Raw genomic sequence first — 6197 nt, forward strand, 5'->3', positions numbered from 1 at the left:
TCTTTGCATCCCTTTCTTTTTGCTTTCTGCTACCCACTCCCCTTGTTGACTAAATTTGTTTAATTACACCAGTAGAGCTCTTGCCCTTTAGGGTATATACAGGTCTTGTATTCTACCACATACTTTTTTTTGTTCATTCTTGTCAGATCAACTCCAGTGCCAAAGATCACTTTGCGCTATTACACTTAATCTTAGCCAAAAGGCCGAGAGGGGAAGCTGCACCGTTCCTGGAAACACTGCAATACCAGGTCGATGCGTGGAGTGGACGGAGCAAGCCCCTGTTCCATCTCCCTGTTCCAAAAAACAATTTAATATTTGATCCCCAGATAGGGGATATTAAACTGATAAGAACAGATACTACACTTGATCTTAGCCAAAAGGCCGAAGTATTGTGAGGAGGGCATAAAAAAATCTACAAAGGGATATAGACAGGCTAAGTGAGTGGGCAAACATTTGGCAGATGGAGTATAATGTGGGAAAATGTGAGGTTATCCACTTTGGCAGAAAAAATAGAAAAGCAAATTATAATTTAAATGGAGAAAAATTGCAAAATGCTGCAGTACAGAGGGACCTGGGGGTCCTTGTGCATGAAACACAAAAAGTTAGTATGTAGGTACAGCAAGTAATCAGAAAGGCAAATGGAATGTTGGCCTTTATTACAAGGGGGAGAGAGTATAAAAACAGAGAAGTTCTGCTACAACTGTACAGGGTATTGGTGAGGCCACACCTGGAGTACTGCGAATGCAGTTTTGGTTTCTGTATTTAAGAAAGGATATACTTGCATTGGAAGCTGTTCAGAGAAGATTCACTCGGTTGATTCTGGAGATGAGGGGGTTGGGATGAGAGGGCTGGACAAGTTGGATGCAGAGAGAGTATATTTCATCTCAGGGGAAACTAAAACTAGCGGGCATAGTCTGAGATGGAGGAATTTCTTCTGAGGGTTGCAAATCTGTGGAATTCTCGGCCCCAGAGAGCTGTGGAGGCTGGGTCATTGAATATATTCAAAAGGTGGAAAGAGACAGACTTTTGAGTAATAAGGGAATAAAGGGTTATGGGGAGTGGGCAGGGAAGCGGAGCCCATGATCAGATCAGCCATGTTCTTATTAAATGGCAGAGCAGGCTCAAGAGGTCAAATGGCCTACACCTGCTCCTATTTCTTGTGTTCTCCACCACAGATGCTGCCTGACCTGAGTATTTTTGGCATTTTCTGTTTTTTTTAAAAAAATGTGCAGAACACCCTTGGTTTCCAGTGTCAGCTGTGCCTCAGTTGGTAGCATTAAGATTGTGGGTTCAAGTCCCACTCCAGTGACTGGAGCACATAAATCTAGGCTGACACACTATTGCAGTACTGCCGTCTTTCAGATGAGACATTAAACCGAGCTCTCTCGGGTGGACATAAAAGATCCCATGGCAATATTTCGAAGAGCAGGGGAGTTCTTCCCAGTGTCCTGGCCAATATTTATCCCTCAAATCAACATCACTAAAACAAATTATCTGGTCATCATCATGTTGCTGTTTGTGGGAGCTTGATGTGCGCAAATTGGCTGCTGCGTTTGCTGCATTACAACAGTGACTACACTTCAAAAGTACTTAATTGGCTGTAAAGTGCTTTGGGGCATCCAGTGGTTGTGAAAGGTGCTATATAAATGCAAGTCTTTTTTCAATCACTGTCACATTTGCATCTAAACCTTTTCATTATGCAAACAATGGTATTTAACAAGTTAAGAGTAAAAGTCTTCCAATGCAAATGTTTTTGCTGTGCAATAAATTGATGTAAAAATGAAATTTTCTTCAGCAACAATGAGCTGGTTAGATTTCCCCCACGCTATTACATTCAGTGCAGCTCCAATCCACTTTCTCATGGTGATTCAGCACACATCTCATTGGGCAATACAAATTAGCTTTGAGATGCCACTGACAGCAATATACTTTCTTCAAATGTATCACAGGTCAGAGTTATTGTAATGATCCAACATGTATGCCGAGGTCCTTTCAAACACATTTTTAAAAACAAATTAGAGATTGAAACTTTGCTGTAGTAGATTTTTACCTTTCATGATACAAATCAAGTTATTTCAACATCATATCATATGCAGTCCCTCTAAAATCAAGGAAGACCTGCTTCCACTCTAAAAAGTGAGTTTTTAGGTGATTGTACAATCCAATACGGGAATTACAGTCTCTGTCACAGGTGGGACAGTCATTGAAGGAAAGGGTGGGTGGGGTGTTACTCAATAAATGGTTCGACTTAATACTGTGTGTAATGAGCAAGTGTGATCTTAACTCCTTTATTGTAGTTCCAGAGTGCAGGTACCTCGTAGGTGGCCTGGTAATATACTGTACTCCCAAGGGATGCTGGGATCCCTTGGGACTCCAACAAGTAGGCCCTCTGGTGGACACGTGTGATGCAGGTTACAAGGGGTCAAATACATAACATCACTTCCCCGTGAAGTCAACAATACACTTATTTACAAGGTGAGACTATCTGGGGCTTTGCGCTCCCTTGTCAATCGTCTCGGTACAAATGCTGGTGTGGTTGGGTTGGTCAGTTCTTCATTGGGCTGTTGGGGATGATGAGTTCTGTTTTGTGGTCAACTGTGATGTCAGTTGCCACTTGGGTGTGCGTTGGAAGGTCAAAGTTGGTGGTGTCCTCTTCAGGTTGTACAGAGCTGTTTAATTTGGTCCAAATGTTTTGTGCATTTGTCCATTGGTCAGTTTGACCTGAAACATCCTACTCCAGTCTTTGGCTGTGCCAGCAAGACATTTGGGACCATGTCCATAATTGAGCACAAACACAGGATTAATGATCTCAATATCATGTGACATATTTGCGTGGTCATGGTACACACTGTTGATGCCGCTTGTCCTCCACATGATCATGTAGATCAGGGTAGACCAGAGAGAGCCTTGATTTAAGTGCCCTTTTCATAAGCAGCTCGGCTGGGTGAATCCCTGAGTGTGAGTGGGGTCTGGTGCAGTCACTGAGCAGTACTCGGGACAACCGGGTCTGCAGGGAGCCTTCCGACACGCGTTTCAGGCTTTGCTTGATGGTCTGAACTGCCCGTTCTGCCTGGCCGTTGGATGCGGGCTTGAGCGGCGCAGATGTGACATGTTTGATCCCGTTGCGGGTCATGAACTCTGAATTCGGCACTTGTGAAGCAAGGCCCATTGTCGCTGACTAGGACATCGGGCAGGCTGTGCGTGCCAAACATAGCTCTTAGACTTTCAATGGTGGCTGTGGACATACTTCCAGACATTATTGCACATTCAATCCACTTTGAGTAACCATCCACGACAACAAAAAACATTTTGCCTAGGAATGGGCCTGCATAGTCGACATGGATCCTCGACCACAGTTTGGATGGCCAGGACCATAAACTTATCGGTGCCTCTGGGTGCATTGTTCAACTGAGAGCAAGTGTTGCACTGGCGTACACATGACTAAATCTGAGTCGATGCCTGGCCACCAAACGTGGGATCTGGCTATGGCTTTCATCATCACAATGACTGGGTGGGTGCTGTGCAGTTCACAAATAAATGTGTCTCTGCCTTTCTTGGGCAAGACCACACGATTGCCCCACAAGAGACAGTCTGCCTGCAGGGACAGCTCATCTTTGTTTCTGTGGAATGGCTTAATCGCTTACTATCTCCACTGAGACATTGGACCAGCTCTCATGAAGGACAGTTTTTTTTTTAAAAACCAGGGACAGTAAAGGATCCTGGCTGAAAGTAAACTTGCGCAAAACATAAAAACAGATAGTAAAAGCTTTTACTGATATAGAAAACGGAAAAGAGTGACTAAAGTAAATGTTGGTCCCTTGGAAGATGAGAAGGGGGATTTAATAATCGGAAATGTGGAAATGGCTGAGACCTTAAATAATTATTTTGCTTTGGTCTTCACAGTGGTAGACACAAAAACCATGCCATAAATTGCTGGTCACGGGAATGTGGGAAGGGAGGACCTTGTGATAATCACTATCACGAGTGGGGTAGTGCTGGACAGGCTAATGGGACTCAAGGTAGACAAGTCCCCTGGTCCTGATGAAATGCATCCTAGGGTATGAAAAGAGATGGCGGAAGTTATAGCAGATGCATTAGTTATAATCTACCAAAATTCTCTGGACTCTGGGAAGGTACCAGCGGATTGGAAAGCGCTAATGTAACGCCTCTTTTTTTTTTTAAAAAGGAGCAGACAAAAGGCAGGTAACTATTGGCCAGTTAGTTTAACATCTGTAGTGGGGAAAATGCTTGAAGCCATCATTAAGGAAGAAATAGTGGGACATCTAGATAGGAATAGTGCAATCAAGCAGACTCAACATGGATTCATGAAGGGGAAATCATGTTTAACTAATTTACTGGAATTCTTTGATATAACTAGCATGGTGGATAAAACCGAGTTGAGAAGGAATTTCTTCTCCCAGAGGGTTGTGAATCTGTGGAATTCTCTGCCCAAGGAAGCAGTTGAGGCGAGCTCATTGAATGTATTCAAATCACAGATAGATAGTTTTTAACCAATAAAGGAATTAAGGGTTACGGGGAGCGGGCGGGTAAGTGGAGCCGAGTCCACGACCAGATCAGCCATGATCTTGTTGAATGGCGGAGCAGGCTCGAGGGGCTAGATGTCCTATTCCTGTTCCTAATTCTTATGTTCTTATGTTCTTATGATCCAGGTCCTGATCTGGCGGTCCCAAACAGGGAATTTCTCGTTCTCAAATGCCTCCATGACCATAAGCTAGTCCGCTGGCTGTGCCATTTGTACCCGTGATGGGCAATAGTAGCCGACAAAGCATCTGCACAGCTCTCTGTGCCCGGTCTGTGGCGAATAACAGTTGTATGCCGACAGCGTGAGTGCCCATCTTTGGATGCGGGCAGAGGCATTGGTATTGATCCTTTTGCTCTCCGAGAATAGCGATATGAGCGGCTTGTGGTCTGTTTCAAGCTCGAACTTGAGGCCAAACAAGTACTGGTGCATTTTTTTTTAACCCCGTAAACGCACACCAGAGCCTCTTTTTCAACTGTGCTGTAGGCCCTTTCGGCCTTGGACAAACTCCTGGATGCATAGGCAAAATTCCCAATTCATTAGCCTGTGGCAACACACACCCGACCCCGTATGACGCATCGCAAGCTAACACTAGTCGTTTACATGGGTTATACAGGACAAGCAGTTTATTAGAACCCAGTAAATTTCTGGCTTTCTTAAAGGCGGCCTCTTGTGAATTCCACCATTCCCAGTCGTCTCCCTTGCACACTAACGCATGTAGGGGTTCCAGCAGGGTGCTTAAACCCAGGTAGGAAATTACCAAAGCAGTTAAGGAGTCCCAGAAACGACCACAGCTCCATTACGTTCTGTGGTCACGGCACGTTCTGATAGCCTCGGTGGGTCTGATGCCGTCTGCTGCGATCCTCCTTCCAAAGAATTCGACGTCCTGTGCTAGGAAAACACACAGCGTTTCAACCCGAGCCCCACGCGATCCAACCGACTAAGAACCTCAAGATTCTTCAAGTGCTCCATGGTGTCCTGACCTGTAATCAGTGTCATCCTGGAAGACCACTGTACAAGGAACCGACTTTAGTAGGCTATCCATGTTCCGCTGGAAGATCACTGCAGCTGACCAAATCCCAAACCGGTTGTAAATAAACAGATCCTTGTGCGTGTTGATGCAGGTGAGGCCTTTCGAAGACTCCTCCAGCTCCTGCGTCATGTAGGCCGAGGTCAGGTCCAGTTTGATGAATGTCTTCCCTCTAGCCAGGGTCGCAAATAGGTCTTCTGCCTTGGGTAGCGGTTACTGCTCCGGCCGTAAAAAATGGTTAATTGTTACAGTTAGAATTTGCAGTGACTATAAAGTACCATCCTCTTTGGAGTACCGGAACAATTGGACTGGCCCAGTCACTGAACTCCACCAGCGCTATTATGCCTTCACGTTGCAGCCCGTCTAATTCGATTTCCACTTTTTCCACGCATCATGTACGGTACCGCCCGAGCCTTGTTGTGGATGGGTCGCGTACTGGGAACCAAATGGATCTGCACTTTCGCCCGAGAAACTTCCAATGCCTGGCTCGAATAACGATGAGAACTTGCTTAGAACTGACGAAAATCCCAGTTCCAGCGATTTTCCCCAGCCAGCTTCTGCCAAATAACCTGGGGCCATCCCCTGGCACAATCCACAGGAGTTAGTGTACTGCTCCATCATAGGAGA

At 45.3% G+C, this 6197-nt stretch overlaps 1 pseudogene; it reads right to left on the reverse strand.

The window, feature by feature from the left end:
- Nucleotides 1-211: 211 nt before the first annotated feature.
- LOC139279228 (U2 spliceosomal RNA) lies at nt 212-391 on the reverse strand (annotated as a pseudogene).
- Nucleotides 392-6197: the final 5806 nt, after the last annotated feature.

This window comes from Pristiophorus japonicus, chromosome 13 (assembly GCF_044704955.1).
Source record: "Pristiophorus japonicus isolate sPriJap1 chromosome 13, sPriJap1.hap1, whole genome shotgun sequence".
In the NCBI taxonomy this organism is placed as follows: Eukaryota; Metazoa; Chordata; class Chondrichthyes; family Pristiophoridae; genus Pristiophorus; species Pristiophorus japonicus.